This window comes from Caretta caretta, chromosome 8, assembly GCF_965140235.1.
Source record: "Caretta caretta isolate rCarCar2 chromosome 8, rCarCar1.hap1, whole genome shotgun sequence".
NCBI lineage: Eukaryota > Metazoa > Chordata > Testudines > Cheloniidae > Caretta > Caretta caretta.
In genome coordinates this window covers 82,165,404-82,189,422 of record NC_134213.1, presented here as the reverse complement: position 1 = coordinate 82,189,422, position 24,019 = coordinate 82,165,404, and the positions used below count along the sequence as shown (strand labels likewise).

Sequence of the window (24,019 nt, the reverse complement as noted above, 5' to 3'; positions counted from 1 at the left end):
TTGAAGTTCATTTGAATTATCTGAATCTCCTGAGATTGCAGCTTTGGGCTTGAAATCTCATAAAAATAAACTCTGTCAGAGCTTTCTGTTACCTTCCATTTCCGAATAGCTATTATCTCTGCATTTAATGACTTTTGGTCCAACTGGTACCCAACAACTATAGTTAGAGGTTCAAAAATCTTTAAACTGGGAAACTGTAGAGTGGGGGGAAAAATTATCTAAATGCCTTTGAACCAGAAAAAAAGTTTAGTTCAGGTTCATCTTAGTTTTGATGAGGGCTCAAGAGGGTTCCTCACACGTCCCTAATCAGCATAAGTACTTCATTTAAATCAAATTGGGAAAATTTGACAGGTAATGCTTGTGTTATTCATGGTAATAAGGGAGAAGTGGCTGGATGCAGATTGTTAGAGGGTTTTCACAGGTCTCTTTGTCTTGATACATTTCGGTAATCTCAAAAATATTGGTTTACACACACAGAGCAATGATATTTTTGTCAAAGACAACAATATATCAACATTTTGAATCCCGTCTTCTCTCCATTCCTTTAAAGTTATCTGCATACTCAATAACTGTATTTTTAAGGCACATGTAGAAATCTGTCTTAATTTGTACAAACTACTCAGTTTGAAATGTTTCTGTGTTTAAAATTATGTGGGGAGTTTTACCTGCCTCATTCTTTTACCTGCCTGATTACAAATCACTTGAAGCTTCCAGTATAAAATCCTGACTTTATGATGACAGAATAATTGTTTATAAAAATCTGATCAAATGGAACATCAGAAGTTTGGGGCAGGGGAGGTATTCTGTTATTAACCAGTGCTTAATGACAGCATTTCTTATCTTATAATTGTGACATGAAGAGGGAGCTGTAGCTCTTCTGAGACACAGTTCTGCCAGAACCAGCATATCCAGCCAAGCTTCCCGATTTCTTGTCTTCTTTTTCTCTGTCTCTCCCCTTCTCTCTCTTGTTCTCGCTCTCATTCACTTTCTCTCCCATTTTTTTGCCACTGTGCCAGATAAATTTAAATGTATCTGTTCAAGTGGAGATAATCCATGCAAATCAGAGGCACTGGCTCCCAGTGCTTGATTCACAAAGAGAACTCAGCTTCAGGAGGTCACTCATTCACAGCTGCTCCTCCCATAATATTTTTCCCCTCATTGCAGAACTGCTGCATGTATACAGTGACTGAAAGGACTCAATTTACTGCAACTGCAGCCTGGTTTTACTGACAACTTTCTTTAAAGGGGGACTTACCTTCCATCTGTCTTGTAAAGGTAGGAGCCTGATTCTTCTAAAGACATAATACCATCACTATTTGCTCATTATTAGATGCCACTATAATGATGCATGTTCTTGTCATCAGTAGGTCCTAATATGATGCCAGGTGCCTGATGCTTTTGTTATTTATCTGTATAGGTGCAGTTGTTTAAGTGACTGTTATTCTAACATTTATTTAGCCAGCTATTTATCCTTTTTACAATGACAAGTAAGATTTTAACATAGAGGCTCTCTAGTCTACAAGTGCAACCTTCAATTAAGCTTTTTTCTTTTTCCTTTTAAAAAATGTTTTCCAATATCTGTTTAAGTCAATGCAGTGCAGTAGTCATCAAGTGAAAAGTCAATATTGTCAGGGGTTCCTGGCCTTGAACCTTCTTAGGGTGTTATCTTTGGAGCAGAACTAACTGTTGAAATGTTTTAAACATAAATAAAAAGGTCACCTTTTACTTTGCACTGTTGTATACAAGGAAACTGCAGGCCTTGTTGCAAATGGGCCTGTCAAATAAATGTAGACCACAAGATAGACATATTTTTAATAGAATTGCCAGTAGTAATAGAAGTAATTAAATGTAACCATTATAGTTATAAGTGTGTTCATATCTATTTTTTGAAATGTTGAACATAAAATGCTTGTTTTTTTTAAAAAAAGAAAGTTAACTGGATCAAAACCAGTTTGGGGCATAATTCCTATAGACTGCAAAAAGCGGGGGGGGAGGCAATTCAAGCGCTGTTTACTCAGTAAAGTTCTGACTCGAAGTGTGTATAACAAGAAATATGAAACTAGCACGTTTGAGAGCACACTGATTGTATGAAGGCAGACAGTAAGTCTGGCATCACTTCATGAACATTTCTTTGGATTTGCTGGCAGAGTTTAGAGTTACATCTGAAATGTTGCTTTGACAGGACAATTTTAGATATATTCAAATACAATAAAATAATAGTTTTGAAGAGCAGCACAGTGCAGAAATTACAGCATTAGAATTCTTCTTCCTTAAATTTGTCCTTCAATAAAATTTGTCCTGTTTAGCAAAAAGAAAAGGAGTACTTGTGGCACCTTAGAGACTAACCAGTTTATTTGAGCATAAGCTTTCGTGAGCTACAGCTCACTTCATCGTTTGTCAGCTGCAATTTGTAAATTATAATAATTAGTTTTGTATATATTATTCATATAGAAATGTTATCTAACTAACTTAGGAGTTAATAAAAACAACTGTAATTTTAAAAGTCTGGAACAGAATAGAGGTAAGAGGAAAATGTTGTAAAGCAGAATGGACAGAAAGAGGGGAAAGAAAAAAGTTTAAAACCATCAAAAACCTTCCCTAGTACCTTGAATAATACTGATGGTGTAAATCTTCAGTTTTAACATTATGGATTCAAATCTTTTAGTTAGCAGTCTTCAGGAAAATGTATTTGCTCTTCACATTAAGTATCCCAGTGCCCCAGAATGTCTATCTTTTCTCTTTGATATACAGTCTGCTTTTGAAAAAAATGCATTCTGATTTTGGAGTACAGTACAAACGAAAGGAGCCTTGTCATTGTTAGCATAAAGAAGACATCTACACAAGTATTACTGTGCAGAGGGCAATCTTTCTTCCTCTGGCATTTGTTAGGTTACTGTACATAGAATTTAGTAGATAACTATCTTCTGCTTCTTGGCATTTTAGTTCCTATTGGTATGCAGGCTAGTCTGCTAGGATGGCAACTGACAAAGAAATACGTTTTATAGCAGCATGTAATAAAAACCTTTCACAATGATGTAACAGAAATCTGACCTTTCTTTCTTATCCAGTAATTAGAATTGCTGTTAACTATTTTAAGTGCAAGGGGGTTCTTTTAAGTAAATTCAAGTTACCTAGGAAGAACCAGTATCTGTTTTTGAACAATGCCTTCACACATTACGAATTTTAGAATCATTTCCAGATAGAAAGAGAGTGAGAAATTTCTCCATTCTGCTTGCTGCACACACAGCAATTTTGATTTAGAGATGGAGGAAAGAGTCCAGTGCAAATTCATTCTTCTTGCCTACTCCAGGAGCAAGAGCATTTATAGAATATTTTTTGGTATTACAAAAAAATAAAATGGGGATGGGGAATTTTAGATAGGAAAAGTGAACTTCAGAAAAGACCTTAGGGATCTTTTTGAATGGAAATTCTGGCCAATATAAAGTTGGGAGATAAAGGAGATCCCTATGGAATTTGATAATCAATGAGATGCGATCAGATAAATCAATACTGGAAATATGAAAAGGAGGGGGCAAAAGGACCTTTAGGAGGAAAAGCTTTTTCTAAGTGAATAAAAAAATGTTGTAGCAAACAGTTATTTTTGGCTTCCTTTCCTTCAACCAAATGGCCAATGTTTCACAGGTATGAAAGTGTTCCTTAAGTGAGTCATCACCATCATTTCACTAAGTAATTTCAGAATGATTGGTATGATTCTCCTCTTAGGTACACCAGGTTTACAGGTTGAATTCATTGATACACTGAAATAAATGAAAGGAAAATCAGGCCCTGCATTTTATATAAGTCTCTGAATTTATTTGCTAACCTTTCAGGAAACTCTCTAAAGATCTAACCCATATGTTAAGCTTCAAGTTAGTTCATCCTGTGTAGTCTTCTAACCAAAATTATTAGGGCCCTTTACACCTGGTTTCTGTTTTCCACTGATGATGGTTTCTTCTTCATCATCTTTGAACTTGCCCTTGCTATGGTAACTCACTCAAACAACTCTTCAAGATAAGTTACCTTTTACTCCACTTTAATGTGCCTTGCAAGAGAATCTATAGGATGTGGTAAACCTTGTAGCTGTATATAATGCAGTGTACTTGCTCCCATCAGGCTCTTTTCTGCAGGTTTTACAGAGGAAAGTTAAAAAGATAAATTATCGTCTTAAAAGGATATTATAGAGATGGTTAATAAGTTCCATTCAACTTGTTAATTGTTCATTGAGGCCCAAGTTGCTTTCAGCTTTAACCAAGTCTAGTACCTTACAAATATATATATATATAGAGAGAGTCTTTTAGCAATGAAGGGAACATATGATAGATCATGTAAGAAAATGTACAGCAATATAGGTTAGTAGGAAAGAAAACCTAAGTGGCTACAAGTTTATCAAGTAGTGAGATGTCATTAGTGACTTGCTACGGCAGCAGAAAAAGAATATGTGTTCCCCAGTGTGTCTCATCAGCTTACGTATTTGATTATATCATGCTCTCATTTTGCAATACCTGTCATTGCCTTGTACTCCAGAATACATTGCTGAAATATCATGCTGGAAATTTAGGCCTTTTATCTGAATGAATGCTGAATATGATTTCTATTGCAGAAAAAGCTTACTTATACCTCAAGGGGTTAAGAGCTGAATCAGGTCTGTAATTGACTGTCTTGTCTACTTTGAAGGTCTTCTCCATTTAAAAAAAAAAATCCTAAAGAACAAGATTGACATCCCTTTGCATTTTGGAATTTTTCAGCAGGTAAAGTGCTTGGTAATGACTCAAATTAACCTGAGGCTTTATCTGTCTTTCTTTCCTTGAAACTTCATTGAAGTTTTAGTAATAGTTAACATTTTTATGCAAACAACTGTTCTCATCAGAACACAGCATTCTAATGTCATATGCTTTTCTTTGTAATCTCCAGAGGGGTTTCAAAGTGGGCCCTTTTTTTCCCTACATGTCTCTGTTTTGGGGAGTCTAAATGAAAATGTCCTCAGTTGAAATGAACCAACAGAGGGTTCAGATAAAGGAAAATAAATGGAGTGGAAATGCATCTTTAAATGATTAGCCTGTGAAACTTTGAACATGGTTATCTGACGTTTTGTCAAAGAGTGTTATCTCTAAAGAAGAATCGAGCAAGGGAGCAGGTCCATACAGAAAAGCAATTGTTGCTTTACTTCTCTCTGTTTATTTGAGTTAGCTTGAACTGTCTCCCACTTTCTTTTCCTCCCAGTGTGCAAAGTTTAAGTATTACAAAAGCAGCCAGTAGGAATCTGATTCAAAAGCTATGCTCATTTGACCTTTGGACACAAAATATCTCACATAAACAACAATCAAACAGCCTTAACACATAATCAAGTGCAAGAAATATGCAGAACATGGGTGAAGAGCAATTCAACATTTTTAGAGTAGGGATAAAAAGAACAGATGAGACCACTTTGTTAGATCAGTTTTTTCTTTCCCTGATCCTCGTCAATGTATCAGACTCTGTGGATTTGCCCGGCATACAGTACTCAGTACATGAGGCTAAAGCCACACAGCCAAATGCTTCACTGATTTACACCAGTGGGATTGAAACAGGTCTAAATCAGCTAAGAGGCTGTATTTTAAAAGTATAGTTTATTTTTTTCATTCTTGAGAAATGTGAGTGTTAAACAAGTGTATAGTTAGCACATAATTATAAATTCATTTAAATTCTGTATGACACTGCCAAGTATTTTGCAAGAAGATTGCATTTGTTACATATCCATTTAATTTCCATCACTCTGTTAATGTTGCAACATTAAAAAATCTCTTAGATTGTTTCAGAAATATGCATTGGTGTGAATCAATTCTCAAAAGTGGACCCTTCAGTAACCAGCTGTTATTTCAACTTCTTCTCTTTGCTGCCAGGGTAATATAACTGTATGAGGATAGAAAAACCAGAATGCACCCAGTTTTCAGGTTCTGTTTGTGGAGAAATTCACTACTCTCAATATTGTATGTGGTGTTATAGGCATGCCGGTTCCAGGATATTAGACAGACAAGGTAGATGAGGTAATATCTTTTATTCGACAAACTTTTGTTGGTGAGACAGACAAGTTTGCTCTCATTCTCTCTCTGTCTTGTAAGCTTGTCTGTCTCACCAACAGAAGCTGGTCCAATAAAAGATATTACCTCACCCCTTGTCTCTCTACTACCCTAAATAAACTAATAGACCCAAAACTCGGACATTTGACTCACCTTTCTACAGGAGCCTGTGGTTCAAAAGCTGTATGCTTTAGCTAAGAGGACTACAACCAAAGGAGTAAATGCTTACTAAAGGGAATACAACCACTAACTAACCTATGCAATTTCTGTTCCCTGACCTTTGCACTGTGCTGTGTTCTGTGAGTCAGTGAAGTCAATAATAACAATGTAATGTTAACTATGACACTGTGACCTACAATAAAAAGTATAGGAGAGAAAGAAAGAAAAATTTTAGAATTAGACCTAATGTTCCTGGAATTATTTTATGCTCAGTATTCTTCTTTTGAGGCAAGGTAACATCCTCAAAGGATTTAGGGGATTCCTAGAAGAAAGATAGCAGATGAGATCATTTTTATTAAAACTTTCTTGTTCTCACAGAGCCCATTCTTGGTTCCTGCTGAAAAAGCTAGTTGAGGAAACAAGCTGTTTGTGAGGAAGGTTCCACAGATGTCAGATGTGTGAGTGGAATCATTCCTCATTTCCCTCATGCTACAGGACTGCTCTGCAGCCAGTTTTTCAACCACTGGGCTTCAGTAGCTTCTGCACTCTTCTCCAAAGGGTTTGCATAGCCTGGCTGTGTCAGTCCTAGATCAACCAGGTATTAACCTACATCTTTCTGGCCTTTCCCTGCCTTTCTGTATCCTGTCCCAAAACTCTCTACACTATAGCATACAGATGGCTTGATATCTCTGCACAAGCTTCTAATGTCTTGTCCCCAGCCATGCGTAGCATAGCCACATTAGTTTCATTGCCTAAGCAGGCCTCAAGCAATTATAGGACCAGTAAGAAACACACATTCTTTGTACTTCGGGACAAATCCTACAAACCTTACTTTTTTTGACTAAAAAAACATTTAAGGAATTGGCCCTTAGGAATCAAGACCAAAGTTTACAAACGTGGACACTGATCAGGGATGCCTTCTTTCATTTTGGAGCTCATTTTGAGAACAGATTAACAGAACTGCTGAGTACTCACAACTGCAGTCAAAGTCAATGTTAGTCACACGTGCTTATCACCTCAGAAAACCAGGCCCATGGTACTTCACTCAAGTTGGGCTCCCAAGATCTGTGGCCATCTTTAAATATTTGACTATAAATGTCTAAATCAGAAATATATCATAAACTTGTGATGTCGTTGTTAGGTGCCTAGTTCCTGTTGTGGGTAAGGCAGGGGACTAGACACAGACAGACACATACATGCATACACACAGAGGATGCCATTGAGATAGTATAATGGGAAAGTGAAAGGCATTACCCAGATACTGGTTGCATGTATAGGACACATTTTACAGTTCTGCACATTTGGTTTTAATTTCTTTTGAAATTATGCTAATAGATTCTGATAGACTCAATCTGGCATTGATTTTCTTGGGATTTACTCTTTGTTGTTTAGTTTATATGTTCTCCCCAATATTCCTCTCTCCCTTCCCAGCCCCCATGCACTCCCCAAAAGATCCATCTTATGTCTTACATAAAACCTGTTTAATTTCCAATGAAAGATTATAGTAAGTGTGCTTTTAATGTAATTATGTCAGTCGTGGATGATAACATGTATTAGGCAGTGCAAACTACTGATTATCTGTCAGGATAAATCTGTTTATTTCAGAAATAGTAGTTTGACAACCCCCTCTTGTTAATCGTGAAAGTACATGCTAATGCCAGGTACTGTTTGGTAGAATTCTGTCAGAGGAATGTGTTCACTAGACTTGTGCTTTGACATTCTTTACTCCTAGTTTTGCAAATTTTCTGCATATTCTTTACAAAAATGGATTCCAATGTTTGAGCAGAGCAGCTGATGTACAATTTCATTTCAGAGCTCGTCACAGGAAAGAATGACTTGTGAAAAGAGAGAATGGATTATAGGCTTATGCTGCAGTTCAGAATGTGCCCATGGCTGGGTTCATCTCTAGTAATGTCAATGCAGCCCATTTGTATTAACCTGGGGGGAAAAGAAGAAAGTGCGAGGAAAGGGGGGGAAAGTTAGATAAGTAATTTTTTTTTTCAAAATCACTCTTTTTTTGGTAACGACAGCAGTTTCTAAATATGTTATGGATGAAAAAGAATATCGCCTGATGATGTGCATGGCATTCCATTTTGAGACAAAGGGCAGCATGAACCGAACATAGACAGCACTTAGAATGTTGTGAATTTGACTCAGCTTTTCTGTTGCAGGGAATGAATTTTATGTATTTGAAGTGAAAAAACAATGGAATATGGAAGCATAGTTTGCCAAAGCTTGCAAGAGGTATTTTGTCTGACTTTACTGCATTTTGATCATTTCATGAATGTCATAAAATGCTGAAAAGCAGAATAAAAATTGATATTTATATTGACGTTTCGGGATTTTTAAATAGAAGCTCTGAAAATCTAAACAGACTTCACGCTCTCTGCAGCTGTTCCTCCAAACCCATTCTTGTTCTGGGGTTCGGTTTTGTTTTGTTTTTTTGTTTATTCTCCCCCTCATACACACATACCCTCAATTGGCCCTCATGTAAACATCTCTATCTTTCTCCCCAGAAGATTATGCATATCTTCATCTTATTTCAGAATTTACATGTATACTTTGCATATTTTTGCATCAGTATGTCTGTTTTAAATTAGATAAAGGTTACTGCCATTCATAATCAAGAAGAAGGTGTATTAAAGGTCAGGATTCAATAAAAAAACTGATTAGATGTAGAGGTTTGTTCATATGATTCGGTATATCATTGGATAAGTAGAAATCATGAGTCAACAAATTAACCTCAGTATAATGGGCTACTTGCTTCATTAGGATCAGAAATGAGATTCACATATTTTTTCCAATAAACTACTTGTTTGTCTCCGTGTAATAAGAGGAGATACTTGTGTTGTTGGTTCTTAAGCACGGAGTATTTTTATAATTTAATTTGGTTAAAATGTGACATGAATGACAATTATTATGTTAAAAACAGAAATAAGGTATAGTGACTCCAAATATATTTTGAATTAATATGGATATCAATGATATGAATATAATTTGCTACAAAAATAGGTTATAATTCTAAATTTGCTTTCCTGTCTTTGTACATAGGTTTTAGCTTGAGCACATTAGGAAAAATTCAGTGGGTAATTTAGTTAAGTGCAGACATCAGGGGGATGTTTAGACTAGCAAGTGAGGATGGACTAAGAGGAAAAATGGACTTGTGGTTAAGGCATCCTTGGTTCAAATTTTGGTTCTGTCACAAACTTGTTTGGGCAAGTGTTACCTTGGGCAAGCCACTTAATCTCTCTCTGACTGAGTCTTGATCTGCAAAATAAGGAAAGACAATAATACTCCCTTTCTCACAGGGGAGTTGATGTTTAATGTTTCTGAGGTGCTGAGATGCTATAATATTGAAGACTGGCAAGTAGATCAAACTGGTGTTAGGAAACAGCGCCACTTTACCATACACTAAACTAAGGAAGGACAGATACTTCTATGTAATTTCATAAGACCACATTCCCTATTTTAGAAATGTGTCAATTAATTGGATTGGACAGACTTAGTGCCCTCTTTCCTCACCCCAGTGTAAGCTTTGCTTCTTTACTGTGAACTTTTGCCACTGTTTCAACTTACAACACAGCAAAAAATCAATTTGAAAAACAACATTACAATTAAAACAGTTATACATGTCAAACATTTCAGACATTGTGTAATTCTTTAAGCTTTCTTCACGTCTGTGGAGAATAACTATCAGGTTACTACTTGTACTATTTTTTCGTGGGTATGGTTGACTATAAAACCCTAAATATGAAGGAAAATTAGACGTGCCTGTTAGCAGTCTAAACTTACACCCTCTGGTTTTCGAATACTATGTAGGTAAGCTTTCCTCTATAAATGTACTGGGGGTTGCTCATGATTAAAGCTAGAAGATCACAACTTATGCTAACTGTTGTCTGTTGTTCACACACCTTATTCTCTCCCTGGTTTTAATGGGAAGTCAGAAATTTGCATTGACCCACTGTGAAAGTTTCTTAGGATATCCTTGGAGTTTCTGATGTTTTAGTCAGCTTGAGGGTTGATTAAGACTTTTATTCTTCCAAGGTCAATTGTGTTCTATTCAGTTCAATTTGGTTGTGAAGTGTACTCAGACTTTTGGATGTGACCTCGTGTAATGAGTTTACACCTAGATATTAAAATATTGTGGCATTTCTTGTAATGATAGAGTCTGGCTCAGTGTCACTTATCAGATTTTTCCCTTCCCCTTTGTTCTGAAGTGTATTGCGCACCAGTAGTTGCCTTAGCACCCCATAAGTGGCAGGATCTCAGTTGCAAGTGAAGGAAAGTAATGCCTGTGGGCAAGCCCCTGAAGTGCACTGGAGCTGGAAGTAGTAAGCTATAGGACCTGAGTGGAAGTAGCCTGAGATACTTTTTCTGTGCAGAGCAGACACCAGCAGAATGGCTCAGTGGGCTATGTGGGAGCATGGCCAGAGATGGTCCTTCTTGCAGTATGGAAAGTTGCAGGATGCATCATCCCTCAATACCGCTCTCCCACCTGCCGTACCTCATGAAGGAGAGCCTTGGCTAACTCTTTTAGAATCATGGAACTCCATCAGATCTACTGCCCAGGTTCTCTGGGTAACATTCCAAGGAGCACTACCTCTGAATTTCAGGTATCTCCTGTATTGGTGAGACGACAGTGAGGCTACCTGCACACTCTCTTCCAACAACATAACCAAAAAGCCACATTTGGCTCTGTATTCTTATAGGAGAAAATCCCATATTCTCGACTGCAGCTGTGGAGATCCCACAGGAAGGGAACCATTGCATTTTTGCTGTGCGGAGGAAAGGAAGGGCTGAACTATTCTATTCTATTTAGGCTGCATTCAAATACTGTGGTGATGAATGTGGTATAAGATCCTGAATAGAACAGAATAGAACTTTAGGAGGTCTTGAAGAGGATGTGCATCCCCTTTATCAAACCAACTTTCTAAGCACTTCCTGTGTAGCTGAGGGCACAGCATGGCGGCCTAGAAGAGGGTGGAACTGGAGGATCTGCCTCTCTGCAGATTCTTTTCTCCTCCCCTGTAGCCGAGGCGGTATGTAAAGAACTGTACAGACTACTTCAGCAGTTTGACTAGAGTAGCCTTCATTCAGCAGACATTCCATGGTCTGGAGGATGGAGTCTTCCTCTTCTCCCTGAAGCACATCATATAACCTCTCAATGGTCACCTATCACTGTGGTGCCCACTTGACCTTATTGGCACTGGGTACAAGATAGTGGGCTTGGGATTTGGTTTGGGATCTTTGAGAACAGAAGGTGATGGGAGTCATGAACCTCCAAGTTCTACTCCGGGCTGGGCCGCTGACTTGTTATGTTCCTTCCATAAAGTCACTTAAGCCTAGGGTGACCAGATAGCAAGTGTGAAAAAACGGGACAGGGGGTGGGAGGTAATAGGCACCTATATAAGAAAAAGTCCCCAAAAACAGGACTGTCCCTTTAAAAACAGGACATCTGGTCACCCTACTTAAGCCAAAATTTTCAAATCTAAAGATGTGTACCTAAATCCAGGCTTAAACACCCAGACACCTGTTTTTAATATGTGGTGCTGAGTACCCACAACTTCAACTGACTTCAAAGGGAGCTGTGAGCACTCAGAAGTCCAAATCTATGAAAATCACTGATTTCTTTAGGTGCCTAATTTAGGCACCCAGATTTAAAAATTTTGCCTGTTGTTGTTTATATTATTATTTGTATTAGCACAGCACCAAAGAGCCTTAGTTGTGAACCAGGACCCGACTGTGCTAGGTGCTTTACCTTTATTTCTTTTTCTCATTTTTCTTATATGTAAAACCTAGAATACTTACCTACCTCAGAGGGATATTGTGAGGATTCATTGTTTAATATTTGTATAGTGGGTTGGAAAATAAATGCTGTATAAATGTTAAGTATCATTATTCATGGTAGAAGGTAAAATATTATTTATTCATATTTGAAAATAGATTGCATTAATTTGGAGTATACCCTTAAGTCCAAGCATTCGTATTGTCTGCAAAACACATACAAAATAAGGGCCACGTGCATAATTTGCAAATAAAATACATACACAAAGCCTGTAGTAATTTAAACAATAATCCAGAGCAACAATATCTACAGCTTTTTAAACAACTCACAAATGCACACTCCCAGACAAAGAGAGAGAAATGAACTAGTAAGATGTATATGTAATAAAAACCACCTGTTATAATCTTTTACTCTTATCACCTTTTGTTCTTCCCATACCCCTCTCCTTGATTAATTGTGATCCATTGCTGACTTATAGTGGGATCCCAGTAGCAGGGGCCTATCTTTTATTTGTCTGTAAAACTCTGGTCCTACTCCCAATAGAATCAATAGCTAGATCTTATATATATATATATATATATATACCCTCTGATGGAACAATTGTCCATCAGAGAATGCAGTTCCATTGTAATTGAAACGCTTTGCAAAAGCATGTGTCGATTGCATGAACATTTCATTCTGAAGAAAAATCAGAGGGGAAAAAGTTCCAAAAATGTCCTGTTTTGACATTTTTTGGAACAAAACATTTTGTTTTTTGACTTTTAGTTTTGAAATGTTTGTATTTTTATTAGCTATTATAATATAATATAAAAAAATTAAAAGTCAACATCAAAACAAAACATTTCTATTTTTGTCTAAACAAAATGTTCTAATAGATCTAAAACAAATATATTTTCTTTCACAGAGAATTTTCAGTATGAAGCCATACTTCAAAATCTTGAAATCCTTTGTTCCAAGTTGGAACAAAACCTTAAAATTTCTACACATTGACTTCAGTGATGCAGCACAGTGGCTGAAGCACAGTATAAACAATACTGATAATCTGCCTGTTTTATATGTCTAGATGCAACATATGAGTACACACTCATTCAAGTCTGACTCTGAGATTCATCTGTGATAGAGAAACTTCCTATTGAAAATCAAAGTATGTTTTCTATATATTTCAGTTTTTAGTAATTTTTGGCCTAACAACTGTCATTTAGAAACAGGTATTTCATGGTGCTATCACATTAGATTGTGATTTTAATACATCTAGAGTTATTTAATAAGGCAGCATGTTAAGACTAGGACACTGACTAATAAGTTTGTTCAAGCAGACTTTCATTTGGGCATCAGGAATAAGTGCTCTGTCTGTTTGATCAATTTCTGTACTAAACACAGATGTTGTTATTTGTCAAATACTAACTGTTTTAATGGACCATTCTTCATGATCTTTAACAACTATAAATTGATTTGTGGGATTCAGATGTCACAGCACAATCCAGATATGTTCCAAGAATCCAAGTTTAAGCAAACTACAGTACAAAAGAAATAAATGTTTTAATTTACTCTGGGGACAAAGTATATTAAGCAAAATAATCAGGATTTCACAACAAGCACTGAGACAAGGATATTATTTTTCTGCAAAGCAGATAATATAATAATCAATCTAGACAGCTACTGTATGTCTTCCAATAGTTACCACTTTAATGAAGGTAAGCTCTAAGAATTCTATTTAGACTTTAAGACCTTTACATCTTGAACCATCAAAAATAATCAAACGTTTTAAATCTGCTTTATTGATTTCTTATTTGTAAACCGCAAACTCTCAAGATAGGTTAATTTTCACATTTACCATTTATAATTATTTTCTGTTATCGCCTTGTTTTAAAAGAGAGAGAGCATTCAGGCTCTCTTGCCCAAACTATCCATTTTTTGCCATTTAACACAAATAAAGAAGAAATAAGTTGTCTTTTCTAAGAGATTTAACACAAACGTATAGGTCCTTGGAGTACAAAGGAATGTGCAAGCTTCCTTTATCTTGTAGTCTCATTAACAAATCAATCTTTTATGCATTTCATACATAATGCTCCATGTGATTATAAAACCCAGCCCACATAGATTAATGAAGTTTGCCCCAACCTGAAAAGGGAGACACATGCTATTGAGAAAAATGACCCAGCTCCCAAATCTTCCATGAGAACTGTGAAAGCCATTCTTTTGGGAAATGTTCAAAGAGAGACCAAATGTGATAATAAAAGTTCTCAATGCTAGCAGGTTTGCCCTAGAATAGTACTTTGGAAATGTGAGGTGCAACAGAAAGGCAATCTGCCAGATACTGATTAAATTTCAGTCACCTATCCAAAGCAGTCCCTAGTTGCTTATAAAATGCTCCATATAATTACAGTAACTACAGTTTTAAAGCAATTTACACATTGGCCTTTATCGTTGGTCTCTCTTTGTAGGTGATTTCTACTTTAAAATCAATATTCTTAAAATAAATGTTAACAAGATGTATTAAATTTTAGTCACATGGACCATTTTTAAAGTCAATATCAAATATCTTCCCAGGAACTCCTCTTGGCATTTGCGGGAGCTTAGCTGTAATCAAATGTCATACCGTCTATATACTAAGCCATCATTGTTTGGTTACTTCAGTGTGGTATGTCACTTAACCACATTGAAAACTGTTATGGAGTTAGAAGTGGATACTAAATAAAACCGCAAAACATAACCAGGATGAAGTAACAGTAAGGGCTAAATTCTGTCCTTTGTAAATTACCCAGGTGCAAATGCCAGATCAATGCAAAATTCTGTGCCATTTAAGCTGTGTGGTTAGCTTCCTATCCATTCTGTAAAGCAGATAGCAGAAGAGGCATTAGGAGAGCTGTGGGAGGCACACTGGCAGATCAGTACTGTGATATCCAATGTTATGCCAGTATAACTGCATGGGAGTAAATAATGGAGTTACACTGGTATAAAACTGAACTCCATTGGTTACTCCATTGGACTTGTACTGGCATACAGCTGGAGTAATGCTCCAGTGAATCATGTCCTTCATAGTCTGTAAATCTGGTCCCAGTAGAATTACATTGATATAAACTGGAGTAACACAGTAGTGAATCAGGCACTATGTGCTGGCAATAGCAGGTGTGAGGCTACAGGTAGCTTTAAACATGTTTTGTTTTGATTAGTTAGTTCAAGGTGTCTCTTCTGGCTGCTAAGCACAGAAAACCTCTTTAGTTAGGCTACATCTTGTTGTTACCAAGATTATTATACTAACTGGGGCAAATATTATTTGAAGCACATTTGTGTTTGTGTAGGAAAACTAGGGTCAGTAGAGATCATCCAAAAGGTTGTTCCACAAAGGATTATCTTGGATGATATTTTTGAAAACTGTCACATATTGCAAAAAGGGCAAAGCACTTGTAACTCTTGTGATTGATCCTCTGTCAAGTCATGATTGCTGTCACCAACAGGTTATATTCCTGAAACAAAGCAGTAGGAACAGCACCATTTCCAGTTAGTCAAACTTGTTAGTCTTCCAGCACTATTTTCTTCTGATCTCTTTCCATGCTTTTTTCTCTCAAATTATAAGATATTCACTTACAATTGAAAAGAAAAACAGACAAGATGTGTATATAACGAAGCACATCTCTATAGCTTACTGTCACAGCTAGAGCTTCACGAATAACAGATTTTTCTGAAAAATTCTGAAAAACCAGAAAACAATCATTTTGGGTCGATCCAAAAATTAATTTTGAAAAAATTTGGGCTAGATCAAAAAGTTAAAATTATTCATTTCAAGTTAAATGAAAAGTTTAGTTTGACCCAAAACAAAATGTTTTGTCTCAATTTTGAGCATTTATTAATATTTTATATTGTAATAATTTATATTTTAATATTTAAATATTTTATATTTTAAAATTACAGAAATTTCAAAACAAAAAAACCATTTCAAATATACAAATCAAAACATTTCATTTTGAAAATTTTCATTTTAATTTTTTAGGATTTTTTTTAGATTTGGTTGTGTTTTTTACCAAAATAATTCAGCAAATCAATATCAATTCACTAAATATTTTGGTGTCACTGAATCTGCATTTTTAGCTTAAAACAGTTTCAGCTGAAAAATTTCACCCAACTCTAGTCATAACCTTACATGATCTCCCCAGCTGTTTGTGGTTCCTTGCTGTGATCTGTGTAGTTTTGTGTCTGGTCCTGCAAACATTACCAAGTGCTGTGGAATTGACTACTCATGGCAGTAATCATTACAGTTGGTACTGAGAGTTTTCACAATTGGGACTTTAGGCCCCACCCAGCAAAGCACTAAAGTATATGCTTAACTTTAGCCATGAATTCAATGGAACTACTCACATGCTCAAAGTCAAATTCATGCTTTAGTATTTTGTTATGTCAGTCTGTGATTTTGTGCACAGGCACCTCACTAGAAAGGAGCATGAGTTCCTGTGGGTTCAATTAGCCCTACCCTGCCTCATCACGTGCATTAGATATCAGGTGTAGAGTGGGCAATTAAAAGGAGAAGGCCTAGCTCAGCTGGTAGATAGATGAACCTCCTGGTGGGGGAGACCAACCAAAGGAATGGTTGTTTGAAAAGAGGCCCTGAGTGGAAAGGAAGGGTCCTGCTGAAAACTTATTGGATGACTCTATTTTGAGCTTTTGGTTTTCTCTTAATTTTGGACTTTAATACCCTGGATGGGGTGAGACTCAAGCATGTCTTAGTCAGAGGACTAAAGCACCACTGCATTGGACCCCAGGATAACTGGCGAAAGACTGTCAAAGACTCAACTGACTAGTGAATAGTAGGTCATGTGGCCACAAGGATGCATCATGGAAGCAAGCCCTGTCATGGGGTCTTACATGTTAAAGTCCCAATGAAAGAGTCTCTTTTCAAATTGTCTCTGAGGTGCTATGCATACTCATCATGCTATCTAAATAATAAATAGAAATACTAAATCTGTGTCACATGAACCAATCTAATAGGCATGTTAGAACCAAAAAGCAGATGTGTAGCTTTCTTTTCACTTAATCTTAGGCATGCTATAAAATTCTGCCATGGTGTCTCTCAAAGAAAAGACAACACATTGTGCAATGTAAGACAGTTAAACACAATCCAGCTGTTCAGTAGAAAACATATCCCTCCCTAAATGTACATGTATGGAGAAAAGTAGAAAAAATAAAAAAGTATTCCTTCATAGCCTTTGCTGAATGCACAAAACCTGTCTAACAGTATAAGAGTCTCAACTGTCCACATGAATCATAAAAAATAACAAAATAAGACCTGCATCTGTTAATAGATTAGCATACATGATCAGTGTGGCCATGTATGCTATCTATTAACATATATAAGTCCAATCGATCTGTGTCATCCCACAGCAAAAGTTTCAGTTCACTAGAGGAAAAAATTACCATGTCTAGGAACTAAATTCTGTAACTCCAGTAGGGAGAACTGGAGAGACCACAACAAAATAGCAGCCTAGTAAATTGTACTCAACCTTGGTACATTCAAGTGAAGTTCCAAATCACATATTTTATAATCAATGATTTTATCCTGCTTGGGTGGAAAAAACAACTTAGTGCTACATTCTTCTTTCCAATCAACACAACAGATTTCTTAGCCATTCTCAGATAAGGGTGGAACTTTGACTTTTATGTTGTCTTCCTTGCCCCCTCCATTTCATACCTATTAGCCCCAGAAATAAATGTCATCAATAACATATGAAATCACTGACAAGATAAGCAACTGATTAGTTGATCAGTGTTTCCTCTTTTTTTCTAATATATATATTTTCCAACAATAATGATTAGATTTATAGAAATATAATCATTTCCTTTGCTAAAATAAAATGATGTTTGACATTAACAAAAGGTCAGGTGTCATGCTGTAAACCACAATGAGTATTGCCTTTAAGGAATATTGAATTAAGAGGTACATATATTTGACAAAGTATAGAATTCAAATAGCTGCCATGTGAGCAGTGCCCTTTTACATGCCATAGATTTATTGACATTTGCTAACTATAAAAACTTAAAACAGTTTGCATTTAATGAGTACTATCAATTTTAAAACTAATAACACCTCATGTAAGAATAGTACATTTTCAACTAAAGGCTCTGATTTTGCACACACAAATTAGACATCCAAATGTTAATTTGTGCACCCATATGCCAGTGTTGTCCATGTAAACAAGTGTGTGCTCACTTTTGTAGGCACAATTACTTGCACAAATGTGCACATGAAGAATCACAAGTGATCAATTCTCTGCATACAGTAAGTAAATATGCAAGGAGATTTTTTAAAAAAAAATTGATACACTTGAGGTAGTCTTTCATTATTGTAGACATAATAGCCTCTCCTAAATATTTATTATCCACATCACAAATTCATCATACAGTTCAGAATGACTGTCTCTCCTTGACGGGAGTATCAGATGTGGCACAGGTCGAAATCATTGGCCTTGTCTTCACGGCCAAAAAAGGTGCAATATTTTTTATTCAATGTAGCTAATATATATGAGCTATCCTGAGGTAAAACAGTGAAGACATTATACCCTTCCCAGGGTTGATCTCATCTAATTTATTTAGTGATAAAATTAAAGTGACATGTATTTTCCTCAGGAGAGCTCACATGTAAGTTACCCTGAGCTAAAAAGCACACCTTTTTTAGCCACCTAAACAAGACTATTGTTGGAGTTATGCCAGAGCTTGACAGGACAAAGCTAGTATATCTTATTCTCCCTCTCTGCATCCCACCTATGCTAACATGTAGAAAGGGTGGGACCACAAGCCTGCTCCCATCTCTTCCAGTCCCCTTTAAAATCCTAAGGCCAGTGCTTCTAACCTCATGGAGTCTCTCTGACCTGTGGCCTTTTCCCTCTCAAATTGACACTCTCAAATCCTTAGCCACTGGTCTCCTTTCTCAGAGATGTGCATTTTATTTACAAAGAACCAGTTACCATTAACTAGTTAACAAACCTGAAGAAGAGCTCTGTGCAGCTCAAAAGCTTGTCTCTTCCACCAACTGAAGTTCTGAAGTTGATCTATTAAAAGATATTACCTCACCCACTTTATCTCTCTAGTTAACATTAAATTAAGAACAATAGTCTATAATGTATTTTTTCCTGTAAAACAAAGTAAAAGAGCATAGACACAGTATATAACGGTGAGCATGTGTTGTTTCTCAGAAGCTGATCATATACAGAACCACTGGATTTGTTATGAGAGTTGCCATGATGGATAGATAGGATGCTAGTTTCAACTGAACAACAGAATAAATATAGTCACAAATCATTCAAAGTCAGCACTCAATTTTCAAACACGGGTGCTTTAACAGTACTGCCACATCCTGTATTCAGTCTATTAAGTCAGCACTCAGGCAAATAAAGCAGCCATTTGAGTGACAATTTCAACATCCAAATGAGGGATTTGGAGGTCCACTTCGGAAAACTATGCACTGGCCTTTTGTATTTATGTATTTATAGGTCTGCTCACAGGATCACATTTTTAAATTTTTATTTAATTATTAATTTAATTCCAGACTTATTCATCCATCATTTGCAAAATGATGAGACAATGGGAAATGAAAAGTTACTGAATATGGGCAAGTGTGATGGAGGAGAAAAGTCCCTTTTGTGCTTTTTTCCCCCTAAGTAAAACTGCCCCCCCAGTTACTGTATCTTAATTATGGATACAACTTGTAAGAGTGGAACCAGAGATATAAAATAGCATTTGGAGAAATAACCTTATTATTCAGGAGTGGATCAGAAATGTTATCTCCCTAATAAGGTAATGATGATAATTTTGGGTATTCCACCACTTTTCCAATAATGTTCTCTGTCTTAGGTTATTTGCCATCTTGCAGAGATTGCTGGGTATCAGTTTAGAATATGAATTAATGAAACAATCCCTTCAGTACTTATGTTACCTGTTAAACTTGGCTTCAGATAGTTAATGCAAATTTCTATCTACTATGTGTTTTCTGTCCCCCAGTCTCTCATCTTCCTCATTTTCTCTTCCTTTATTTTATTTTATTTATTTTTTTTCAAATGTCAGTTACAGCATGCCTGGCTGAGGGAAGCAGCAGGTGGCTTTTTTCTGAAGTGACACCGGAGCTGGTCTGTGAAACAACCATGCATAGAGTTGTTCCTGATAGGGAGCACCCAGTTTTCTCTGTGACAAGCGTGCAGGGATGGAGGCTGGTGCTTAATAAACCAGGAAGATTATTTTTAAAAGCAGGATTCTTTCTGCCACTTCTAGATTTGCAAAACATGGCTCCTGCTTCACACAGGAGACAGGGTGTCATAAATATAAAGGGAAGGGTGAACCCCTTTGAAATCCCTCCTGGCCAGGGGAAAGCTCCTCTCACCTGTAAAGGGTTAAGAAGCTAAAGGTAACCTCGCTGGCACCTGACCAAAATGACCAATGAGGAGACAAGATACTTTCAAAAGCTGGGAGGAGGGAGAGAAACAAAGGGTCTGTGTCTGTCTGTATGCTGCTTCTTGCCAGGGACAGAACAGGAATGGAGTCTTAGAACTTTTAGTAAGTAATCTAGCTAGGTATGTGTTAGATTATGATTTCTTTAAATGGCTGAGAAAAGCATTGTGCTGAATAGAATAACTATTTCTGTCTGTGTATCTTTTTTGTAACTTAAGGTTTTGCCTAGAGGGGTTCTCTATGTTTTGGAATCTAATTACCCTGTAAGATATCTACCATCCTGATTTTACAGGGGGGATTTCTTTATTTCTATTTACTTCTATTTTTTATTAAAAGTCTTCTTGTAAAAAACTGAATGCTTTTTCATTGTTCTCAGATCCAAGGGTTTGGGTCTGTGGTCACCTATGCAAATTGGTGAGGCTTTTTATCCAACATTTCCCAGGAGAGGGGGGGGTGCAAGTGTTGGGAGGATTGTTCATTGTTCTTAAGATCCAAGGGTCTGGGTCTGTAGTCACCTAGACAAATTGGTGAGGCTTTTTACCAAACCTTGTCCAGGAAGTGGGGTGCAAGGTTTTGGGAAGTATTTTGGGGGGAAAGACGCGTTCAAACAGCTCTTCCCCAGTAACCAGTATTAGTTTGGTGGTGGTAGCGGCCATTCCAAGGATAACGGGTGTAATATTTTGTACCTTGGGGAAGTTTTGACCTAAGCTGGTAAAGATAAGCTTAGGAGGTTTTTCATGCAGGTCCCCACATCTGTACCCTAGAGTTCAGAGTGGGGAGGAACCTTGACATGGTGGCACAGTGGTGGGATTAACCTGAAATCATTTTGAGATCCAGTTGAGATTTTTTTGAACTAGAAATACAGATTTTAAAAAGGAAATTTTTTTTTTCCTTTGAAAAGGAGTCCAGAAAGCAGTTGAAACTGAAAGCTGAAACTGTGGCCAAGCAGAGACAAAAGGGGATTATCTTGTGAATTGCAGGTTTTCTTTGCCTGGAGGCAGGGTACTTAACTCCTGCAGGGAAATTCACAGTCTTCCAACCCAGAGGTTTTTTTTTCTTTTCTTCCTAAAAGTAAATAGGGGGTGTGTGTTCTACCCATTTGCTTTTTCTTTGGGCTGGGTAAGCAGGTTTCCAAGTAGTTGGAGGTTTTTTGCTTTAATTTGGGCCCAGAGCAGAGACAAGGGAATTGTCTTTTTCTGTAGGCTGACAATCACTATCAGAGAATAGGTATTCTATTCCAGCACAGCAAAATTTTACAGCCACGTTTTGTTTGTTTATTTCTAAACCTCGGGTGTAAAGTTAGTTAAAACCAGAGAGGTTAGAATGACCAAATCCTCAGCTCGACTACAGCTGGAATTAGCCAAATTTCAGGCTGAGGAAAAACAAAGGGAACATGAAAGACAGATAGAACTCATGCGGCTGAAAGTGGAAGCAAGGGACAAAGAAATGGAAGCAAGGGCCAAAGAACTGGAGGAGAAGGAAAAAGAGAGGAAGCATGTGGAGGAGGTGGAGAAGATAAAGGCCCAGCAGAATATACCAACAAACCCTAGCAATCCTTCTCCAGGTACCACTTCCCATCCCAGAAAGTTCCCCACCTACAAGGCAGGTGATGATACTGAGGCCTTCTTAGAGAACTTCGAAAGGGCCTGCCTTGGGTACAACATCTCTACTGACCAATACATGGTAGAGCTGAGGCCGCAGCTCAGTGGACCCTTAGCTGAGGTGGCAGCTGAAATGCCTAAAGAACACATGAACAAGTATGAACTGTTTAAATCCAAGGCGAGAGTCAGAATGGGGATAACACCCGAGCAGTCTCGTCGGAGGTTCAGAGACCTAAGGTGGAAACCAGACATGTCATTTACCCGACATGCCTACCACATTGTGAAACATTGGGATGCCTGGATATCAGGAGCAAGTGTTGAATCTCCAGTAAATTTGCCCTTCCTAATGCAAATGGAACAATTCTTAGAGGGTGCTCCTGAGGAAATAGAAAGATACATCCTAGATGGGAAACCCAAAACTGTAATCGAGGCAGGAGAGATTGGAGCCAGATGGGTGGAGGTGGCAGAGAAGAAGAAAACTGGTCGCAGTTGGAGCGGAGACCAGAAGGGACCACCCCAGACCACACCCTATTACCGGGGGCCGCCCAAAGCCCCACCTACCTCCCAAAGAGCCCTCCAGACCCCTTATCGTCCCACCACCCCGTTCTCCAGCAGCCCTCCTCGCCCCAGTGACCCGTCAGCTGGACGATGTTTTAAATGTAACGAGCTGGGGCATGTAAAGGCCAACTGCCCCAAGAACCCCAACAGATTACAGTTCATTGCACCGGAATCACACCAGAGGTCCACAGGCCCAGATACCTCCCAGATACCCTTGGAGCGGAGGGAAACTGTGAGTGTGGGCGGGAAGAAGGTCACCGCGTGGAGGACACCGGAGCACAAGTGTCAGCTATCCATGCTTCCTTAGTGGACCCCAATTTAATCAACCCAGAGATCCAAGTGACGATTCAACCCTTCAAGTCCAACTCTTTCAATTTGCCTACAGCCAAGTTGCCTGTCCAATACAAGGGCTGGTCAGGAATGTGGACTTTTGCAGTCTATGATGATTATCCCATCCCCATGCTGTTGGGGGAAGACTTGGCCAATCATGTGAAGCAGGCCAAGAGGGTGGGAATGGTCACCCGCAGCCAGGCTAAACAAGCCGTGAGGCCTAGCTCTGTTCCGGAAACTTCTATCAGGACCCAGTCAGAGGTGATGGACCCGGACCCCAGGCCAATGTCTGCAACAGCAGTAGTGGATCCAGTCCCAGAGACCCAGACGGAACCAGTCCCAGAACCGGAACCAGCCAAACAACCAACACCAGACCCCGTGCCAGCACTGAATCCAGTACTTGCAACCTCAACACCAGAGGGCCCCACTGAACCTGAACTGGCAGCAGCCGATAACCCTACACAAGAGGCTCAGCCGGAGCCTGAATCCCAACATAGTGCACCAGCGGAGAGCGGTTCACAGTCAACAGAAACAGCTCCATCCCCTATATCGCTTCCAGAGGGACCAAGCCTAGGTCCACAATCCAATGAGGGACTGATGTCTCCAGCATCAAGGGAACAGTTCCAGACCGAACAGGAAGCAGATGAAAGCCTCCAGAGAGCTTGGACGGCGGCACGGAGCAACCCACCGCCTCTCAGCTCTTCTAATCGATCCAGGTTTGTTATAGAAAGAGGACTTTTATACAAGGAAACTCTTTCTGGTGGACACCAGGAAGACTGGCATCCTCAGAGACAGTTGGTAGTTCCAACTAAATACCGGGCCAAGCTCTTGAGCTTAGCCCACGATCACCCTAGTGGCCATGCTGGGGTGAACAGGACCAAAGACCGTTTGGGTGGATCATTCCACTGGGAGGGAATGGGCAAGGATGTTTCTACCTATATCCAGTCTTGTGAGGTGTGCCAAAGAGTGGGAAAACCCCAAGACCAGGTCAAAGCCCCTCTCCAGCCACTCCCCATCATTGAAGTTCCATTTCAGCGAGTAGCTGTGGATATTCTGGGTCCTTTTCCGAAAAAGACACCCAGAGGAAAGCAGTACAT

General features: G+C 38.2%; 1 protein-coding gene across 2 annotated transcripts in view; it reads left to right on the top strand.

Moving 5' to 3' along the window:
• The first annotated feature begins 1,015 nt into the window (after positions 1-1,015).
• Positions 1,016-24,019, top strand: part of ADGRL2 (adhesion G protein-coupled receptor L2) — a 492,078-nt gene continuing 469,074 nt past the window's right edge. For both annotated transcript variants that reach the window (XM_048860984.2, XM_075131687.1), the window contains exon 1: positions 1,016-1,275. The gene's annotated coding sequence lies outside the window, so the exon portion shown is untranslated. The remainder of the gene's footprint in view (positions 1,276-24,019) is intronic.